Source organism: Fukomys damarensis, unplaced genomic scaffold (genome assembly GCF_012274545.1).
Source record: "Fukomys damarensis isolate Sample0158 unplaced genomic scaffold, DMR_v1.0_HiC HiC_scaffold_33, whole genome shotgun sequence".
In the NCBI taxonomy this organism is placed as follows: Eukaryota; Metazoa; Chordata; class Mammalia; order Rodentia; family Bathyergidae; genus Fukomys; species Fukomys damarensis.
Genome location: NW_022900945.1, coordinates 51,991,035 through 51,998,823, shown reverse-complemented (window position 1 = coordinate 51,998,823; position 7,789 = coordinate 51,991,035). Strand labels below are relative to the sequence as shown.

General features: G+C 49.6%; 1 long non-coding RNA gene across 1 annotated transcript in view; it reads right to left on the bottom strand.

The window, feature by feature from the left end:
- Positions 1 to 1,311: 1,311 nt before the first annotated feature.
- LOC104856871 overlaps positions 1,312 to 7,789 on the bottom strand; it is a 16,557-nt gene continuing 10,079 nt past the window's right edge. Inside the window, exon 4 of the long non-coding RNA XR_778736.2 lies at positions 1,312 to 3,023. This is a non-coding gene — a long non-coding RNA (uncharacterized LOC104856871). The remainder of the gene's footprint in view (positions 3,024 to 7,789) is intronic.

Sequence of the window (7,789 nt, the reverse complement as noted above, 5' to 3'; positions counted from 1 at the left end):
TGTAGATCTTGGATCGTGATTTGTAGACACAGTGCATCGACAGGAAGCAGATGGATGAAGTGCCGGTGAAACACTAAGGAAGCCACATAATTCCAGCTGGATAAGCGGGTAGGAAGGAAGGAGCGATGACCTGGTCAGCCTCCCAGCCGCAAACTGCGGGAGAGATGATTTGGAAGGAAAAGAAGTGATGGAGCTGCACGCCGCGAACACTCAGTGAAAAGATGCTGAGCCAGAGCTGGAACTGCACTGCCACTGGCAGAAGGGTGGGTGTCCAGGGTGGGGTAGAGGGTGCGGCCCACATCCAGCTGCCAGAGGGACTCACCTAGCTGGATTCTGTTCGGTTATCACCTCTAAAATCAACTGTGTTCGGGCTGGGGATTTAGCCCAGTGGTTCTGCTGCCTGCCTCACAAGTGCAAGGTCGGGACTTCAATCCCTAGTACCAAAAAATAAATAAGTAAACTGTTTTACCTGGGCGTGGTGTCTGTCCCACAAGGATGGAGTTCAGTACAGACCGATGGTCTGGAGCGGACGCTACAGAGCTGCTGTGAATCGGTTTCCCCTTTCTGTCTTTTTTTTTTTTTACCGGGAATCGAACTCAGGACCCCGCACTTGCTAGGCAAGCACCGTGCCACTGAGCTAAAACCCCATCCTTCCCTACTTTCTAATCTAAGAAGAAAAAAAACCCTCTAGGTCAGCCAATGAGGCAGTGTTAAGGGTTCTGTAAAGAGAATATGGGGAGGAAGCAGAGCTAAGTGGTCAGAGAAGGGCGAAGGAAGTGAGTGGCCGGGCCTGGTGGCTCACGCCTGTGATCCCAGCACTCGGAGGCTGAGGCAGGAGGGTCAGGTGAGCTCGACACCCTGTCTCAAAAGATAAAAAATCAGGTTGTCCCCTCTTAGCCTGGCTTGTGCTTTACACCTGTAATCCCAGTGCTCTGGGAGGCCAATTCAGAATAACTGCACATTCCAGGCCAGTCTGAGAAGTTTAGCAATTTATTGAGATCCTGTCTCAAAAATTTTTTTGTCTCAACTTCTAAAATATTTAAAAAGGGATAGGTATGTAGCTCAGTATGAAGGCCCTGGTTTGCTCCCCAGTTCCACACACCAAAAAAGAGGGGGAGGAGAAAAATGATACTATGAGCAAAAACCTAGCATAGTGGCAGAGCCTATAATCCCAGCTACAATACTCAGGCAATTTAGTGAGAACCTGTCTCAAAATAAAACATTTTAGTCTAGGGCTGTGGGCCAGGGATTGAGCTCAGTGGTTCAGCTGCCTGCCTCAAAAGTCCAAGGTCCCAAGTTTGATCCCCGTACCAAAATAAATAAAATAACAAAACAGGAGGCTGGGGGTGTGATTCAGCACTGGTGTGCTGGCCCAGTACCACCGAAAAAAGTGAAAAAGAAAAAGTACCAAGCTTGGGTACCAACGAGGCATTAAGATGACCGAGTTCTGTGTACTCATTTTATAAATAGTGAAACCAAGGTTCAGGAATGGTGCCCTTTTACATAGTTCACAGTGTTGAAGTCAGGGTTTGCATGGGAAATAGATTAATACAGGACACATCGTTTATAGGATTATTTTATAGTAGTCACCCCAAAAAGTCAAATGTGGAGGAGTGCAAGAGATCTAGCCACACTCCAGAGGCCCAAGGAATCCAGCCAAGGGACCCAGGGATGTAGCTCAGTGGTGCCAACGCCTGTACCTGAGTTTGATCCCTGGTACAAAAAAAAAAAGAAAAGAAAAGAAAACTAATCCCGCGGCAGTGTCCCTCACAAGTCCAGCTGAAGGCCCAGAGCCCGAGGCAGGTCCTCCAGGAGTCCAGCCAGTGGCCTAGAGCCCACGCAACAACGCCTGCTTGTCCATACGGAGGGTCTGCACCTGGAAGGCCCAAAGGCCAGTGGTGGAGGTCAGAGAACCTGCACCTGCGGGGTGAGGGCTCTGCCCTGAAGCCAGGAAGTGATTCGGGGCAGATCACAGCTCCCTGACGAGAACAGCAGCCATTTCCAGCGACATCCAAGAACAGCCAAGTTCACATCCGGAAAACTAACTGCAGCAAGCTTCTCCTAGAAAATCAAGAGCCCACGATCTTCCCCTCCACGTCTCTTTTTATGCCACTGCCAACTGCTCAGGTGGCTCTTTCACTCTCAAACCATGCTGATTCGGTTTAGCGGGGTGTTCCAAGTCAGTCCCTACAAAGCCTCTCCCATGACGCTTTTCCTATACCCTAGACCCTCTTCCCTTGAAGCCGCCATTATTTTTGTTAGAAGTAAACTACCTACTTGCATTGTAAGCTAAGACTTCCTCGGGACCCGGAGAAATAAGTGGCCATGTGGCGGCCTCTTGGTATGGCAGGACTTCTCCCTGGGCTCCTGCAGGGGACAGAGGAGAGGCGTCCTATGGTGTCAGCACCTCTGCTCTCGGGCCTTCCCGACCTTGACCAGTCCCGCTGTAAGTCGGGTAACTCTTCGAGGGGAAGGCGGCCCTGTGTATTTCAGGGTGCTTTCACTGCGTCTCTGTCCCCTACCCGTAAGTTCTTAGTTGAGACAGTCAGAAAAGTCCCAGATGTTGCCAAATGCCCCCAGAGTTCCCCAGTTGAGAACCTGTACTGACTTCGGGAGGGGTTGCTCTAACTGAGGCTGGATCCAACTAGTCTTCCCGCAGCGCCTGCCCTGACTTCTGCACCCCTGTGCCTGGCTTCTCCCCTTTGACTTTTCCTCTGGGGCTACCACATCTTCATCAGAAGGGAATCCTCCAACCTCAGTCTCTGCCCTGAGCACCCTGAAAGTGGCACCTGGTGAAAATGGGAAGCAAAAGCTTCTACCCTTCCTCTCTTGCACCAAGGGGATTCCCCCAATCGCACAGGAATTTACATAATTAGTAAAAATAATATTCATGCGGGCTTTAGCTCTTCACTTTGACTGCTGTGAGTCAAGATCAGAGCCTGAAGGCCTTCCTTGGCTTGGGTCCAGCTCGGCGGTAGAGTACTTCCCCGGCAGTCATGAAGCCCTGAGTTCAGTTCGCAGCACTGCAAAGAAAAACAAAACAAAATAAAACCCTGTCCTAGGGTTTTGTTGGAGTGGGCTGGGAACAGATGAGGACATGCCCAGAAAATCTGCCTTTTTGCACAATTTCTCCTTGATTCGACGGTCCCACCTACTTTCCCCAGCCTACGCTTAGCTATATTTAGACCCTGCAAGCTGTGTTACAGAAAGACAGAAGCCAGAGGGCTGCAGCTGGGCATGGTGGTGCATACCTGTAATTGCAGTGACAAGACCAAGGTACGAAGACTGCAAGTTCAAGGCCAGCCTGGACAGTTTAACAAGTCTCTTGTCTCAAAATAAGGAGGGTTGAGAGCCAAGACAAAAAGGAATGAACTCAGGACCTTGCCCTTGTGAGGCAGGCAGCAGCACCCTGGCCCCTGGAAAGCTGTTTTAGAGGAAAAACCTGGACAATGGATCTCTCGCTGTTTTTTTCTCTGTGGTTTGAAATTAAATCCACAAGGAACAAAAGACATAATACACAAAATCAACATTGCCTGGCTAAATGGAACAGAATAAAAAAGTAGAATTCTGGGTAGTGCATGCCTATAATCCTAGTGCTTGGAAGGCTGAGTGGAAAAGACAGAATAAAAGACATGATTTTGGGGAGGGGGGTACCGGGGATTGAACTCGGGTCCTTGCGCTTGCAAGGCAGGCCACCGAACCGCTGAGCTAAATCCCCAGCCCTGATTTTTTTTTTTTGTACTGGGGATCGAACTCAGGACCTCACACTTGTGAGGCAGGCACAGCATCACTGAGCTAAATCCCTGGCCCTTTTATTTCTTTATTTGAGGATCTTGCTAAATTGCCCAGGCTGGTCTTGAACTCATGATCCTCCTGCCTCATCTTTCCAGAGTGCTAGGATTAGAGGCATGAGCCATCACATTCGGTTTCTATCCTATTTTTATAGATTAAAAGCAGAACAACAACAATAACAAAAGCAGCTGGGTATGGTGGTGCATGCCTGTAACACCAGCCTTGAGGACATTAGGGGAAGAAGACTGTTGATCTACAAAGGGAGCTGCAGACCTGCACAGATTACATAGCAAGACCTTATGTCAGATAGATAAATGCATGGTGGCACACAGATGTAATCCCAGTGCGCTGGGAGGCAGAGGCAGGAGGATTCCAAATTCCAGCCCAGCTGAGCAATTTAGCAAGACTCTGTCTAAAAATAAAAAAGATGGACCTCCATGTGAAAGCCCTGGGTTCAGTCCCCAGCACTACCAAAAACAAGAGCAAAAACAGATTTTTCTGAAAAAGGACTGCAAGGCTAAATTCTAAATTAAAAATTGTGATTACTTTCAGAGCAGAGATTGGGGAGTGGAGTGGAGGTGGAACTGAAAAGAACTTTCGTCTCATCTGTAATGTTTTACCCCTTTGTAAGAAGTAATGGTAGCCAGGCGTGGTGGAGCACACGTGTCAACCCAGCACTCGGGAGGCTGAGGCAGGAGGATTGCTGTGAGTTCGAGACCAGCCTGGGCTACATAGTTCCAGGTCAATCTCAACTACATAGTGAGACCCTGTCTCAAACAAACAAAACAAAACAAAAAACATAATGGTCATGAATAATTAAACATGAGATTTCAAATTAAAATGACTTTTATAAAAATGTAATGAAGCTCAGAAAAGATCATTTATCTAAGTTTACCCGGGCAATGACAGACTCTACAGCCCACGGCTGCCCCCAGACCACAGTGTATACCTTCAGAAGCAGGTCTGGACCCACGGGGAGCCCTGTACCTTCCCCTCGTGGGCAGCGGGGAGGGAGAGCATGGCCAGTCCCTGTCCTAGCAGGTCCGCCACTGCTCGTGACATGGCCCGTGAAGTGTGACTACAGCACACAGACCTCATAAAGAGCGGGAGGCATAAGGGGTTTATGCCTTTCATGTAAACTTTTAAACTGGATGTTTCAGCTGAAGTACCAAGATTTAATAGAAAGCCCAAAGGGAGAAGCCAGACAGAAGTGCAAAACTGTAATGGAAATCACCAAGGATCAGTTCCACAATGTCTGAACCCTTCATCCATTCAAGAGTATAAAAGGCGAAGACACCTCTTATAAAAGAGCTTTCTTCGGAGAGAACTACCAGCAAGGGGAGGCTTCGTCCCACCCACCGCAGAGAAGCCTTGCTGTCTGTCTTTAGCCGGCAGTGACTCACACCAGGGGAATTTCAAGGCAGAGGCTGAGGGAGGAGCCGAGATAACAGCAGACTACAGCAGGGACTGACTGCTGCCACAGGTCTCATACACGTGAGTCCCTGAGTCCCGGGGACGCGGAGCCCGTGCCGATCTTCCCGGAGGTGGTGTGCGCTAGGGCCCCAAGGTCACTGTCCTTATTAGGTACCTCAAATATCTGGAAGAGCATTGGGTCTCAGCTCCGGGGGGACCCCTGGAAGACGAAGGTGGGCCTCACTTCGGGGAAGGTGCCAGTTGCCATGGGAGGGGCCCAGCAGGGGAGCCTCTGGTGAGCCGGTCTGTTGCACCTTTAGCCAGGCATAGATAGTTTGAAGCCACTGAAAAATTATTCTCTTTTTGCCAGCCATGGTGGTGCACACTTATAATCCCAGCATTCGAGAGGCTGAGGCAGGAAGATCACTCTGAGGTCAAGGTTGCTTGGGCTATATAGTAAGTGCAAGGCCAGGCTGAAATACATAGTGAGATTATTGTCTCAAAGCAACAACAGCAACGAAAAACAAAACCTACATGTTTGTTAATATATTTCTGAATTAAGAGTTGTATTTTGGCCAGGCATTTAGCTCACTGGTTCCGCCGCCTACCTTGCAAGTGCAAGGACCCGAGTTCGCTCCCTAGTACCAAAAAAAAAAAAAAAAAAAGTTGTATTTTGGACTGAGTATATAACCAGTGCTAGACTGACTGTCTAGAATGAATGGGGCCCTGGGTTCAATCCTTAGCACCACAAAAAAAAAGTTGTGTTTTTTCCAGGGTAGTAACACATGCCAGCATTCCAGAGGCTGAGGCAGGAGGATCCCTGTGAGTTCGAGGGCAACCTGGGCTACTTAGAAAGTTCAAGTTCAAGATGGCCTAACCAAGCCACGTAGACTAACCCGGCACCTGCTCATTTGTGGATTGTACTGGAAGAGAACCCACAGCCCCCCTAGATTCTCTTCAGTCCCACTTCATCACACTATTGACTCACTGTCAAGCAATAAAAACCCAGAGATTCCGGGCACAGTGGTGTGCACCTGGAGGCTGAGGCAGGAGGATCACCATGAGTTTAAGGCCAACCTGAGATACATAGTGAATTCAAGGCCAGCTTGAGCTATGTAACCAGACCTTGTCTCAAAACACAAAAAAAGAAAAGAGAGCAGAAAAGTTAGCTGTCATTCTGATTGTCCTACCTCAGCACGCAGAATGCTGGGACCGCGGGCGTCACCACCCCTGGTTTACCATCGGTGCTCTTCGGTACACCATTTGTACAAGTTGGAACAGACCAGTAGTCAGGTCAGAGCCTGGTAGTGTACACTAGAGACTTCTGATTTGCCATGAATCCATTAGTTAAGAAATTCTGAGTATTGCTCACATTGTCTGCTTAGCCAATACCAGGCGTGGTGGTGTACACTCTGGGAGGCTGAGGCAGGAGGATATGGAGCCCAGCCGAAGCAGTTACCAATTTACCATGGCTAGACTCTGCCTCGAAAAGTGGCCGGGGATTTAGCTCCGTAGCACCGCACCTGCCTCTCAAGGTACTGAGTTCGAGCCCCCAGTACCGCAGGATAAATAAATAAATAAATGAAATTTAAAGATAAAATAAAAAAGGCTGAAGCCCAGTGTGCTGTCCAAGCCTGTAATCCCAGGACTTTGGAGGTGAAGGCAAAAGAATCGCCATAATTCAACGCCAGCCTGGATCTCATACTGAGACCCTGTCTCCAAAAAAAAAAATTTGTGGTGTAGCTCAGCACAAAGGCCCCGGTCAGACATTAGCAGCGCCGGGAGCGCTGCGCTGTGGATCCCTACGCCGGGCCTAACTCTCCTCCCGCCTCCCGCAGTGAAGAGGGAAGAGGCAGGGCCAGCGTTGGGAAACTGAGGACAGGAGGGCGGGGCGGAGCAAGGCTTCCACCGGCCAGAGCCCCCATTATCTCCAGCACGGCCTGCCTAGCCTCCTCCCGGTTCGTGGGGCGGCCCCTCCGGTTTCCGGTCTATGGTATGAAAGCTGCCGAGGGTGCCCGCCAAGCTTTTTGTCTCGGGACAGTCTCCCTGCCCTCGTCTTGTTCTTTAAGTTTCTTAATCTCACCGTTGTTTCCCACTCCTCGAACCCTTCAGCCACACGGGCCGTGACAAGGTAGGGTCCTGGCTCACCTGGAACCTACAGATGCAGGCCCACTGTCACATGTCCCAGGAGAGCGATCTGAGTTCTGGGTCCTTGGCCAAAAGGGGAAAATTTAGAACTGCTTAGGAAGACAGGTTTTCCACCCATGCCTGGCTCAGCTCCTCTGAGGACCTGCTTCTCCCTCCCATATCAGAACCTACAAAATTTCTTTCTCTTTTTCTCTCTGCCTCTCTCCTCTTTTTCTTTCTTGCAAAACAGAGTCCTCCCCTTTTGTCCAGGCTGCACTCCGTCAAAATCCCTTGCCCAGGGTGGTGGCACATGCCAGTAATCCTCTTGGCCCCCTAGAAGAAGGCTGAGGCGGGAAGACTGCAAGTTTGAGCTCACCCTGGGCAGTTTAGTGAGACCCTGTTTCAAAATAAAAAAGGAATAGGAATATGGCTAAGTGTGAAGTCTCTATTCATTCCC